The 309-nt window shown below is 51.8% G+C and overlaps 1 protein-coding gene across 1 annotated transcript in view; it reads right to left on the bottom strand.

Annotated features, from left to right (window-relative positions):
• P2RY1 (purinergic receptor P2Y, G-protein coupled, 1) overlaps positions 1–309 on the bottom strand; it is a 1,926-nt gene that overhangs the window by 1,299 nt on the left and 318 nt on the right. The window lies entirely within an intron of this gene.

Raw genomic sequence — 309 nt, 5'->3', positions numbered from 1 at the left:
TTTCCCCGCAGCCCAGCCACTGCTGGTTAACAGGTTGGGTTCAGTTCCATTCAAAGCAGCAGAGAACAGGACTTCGGTCATGATCCTTCCACCAGAATCACATAGGTCTGAGGTGAAGCAACAATGTCTCTACAGGAACAGTAACGCATCTGAAAAAAAAAAAAGAAAAAAAAGAGCAAAGAAAACCTAATTGGAAGGCAAAACCTGCCCTGCTCTTTCTTCAGAGGGTTGCCAAGTGGGTGTGCCCGGCTGAGCCTCTTTCACCCGCGCAGGCCGGTCTAGCGCGGAGTGCAGACCGTCCCCCCGCAG

The sequence above is a fragment of the Phaethon lepturus genome, unplaced genomic scaffold (assembly GCF_000687285.1).
Source record: "Phaethon lepturus isolate BGI_N335 unplaced genomic scaffold, ASM68728v1 scaffold36135, whole genome shotgun sequence".
NCBI classification, from domain to species: domain Eukaryota; kingdom Metazoa; phylum Chordata; class Aves; order Phaethontiformes; family Phaethontidae; genus Phaethon; species Phaethon lepturus.
This window is presented reverse-complemented; position numbering and strand designations above follow the sequence as displayed.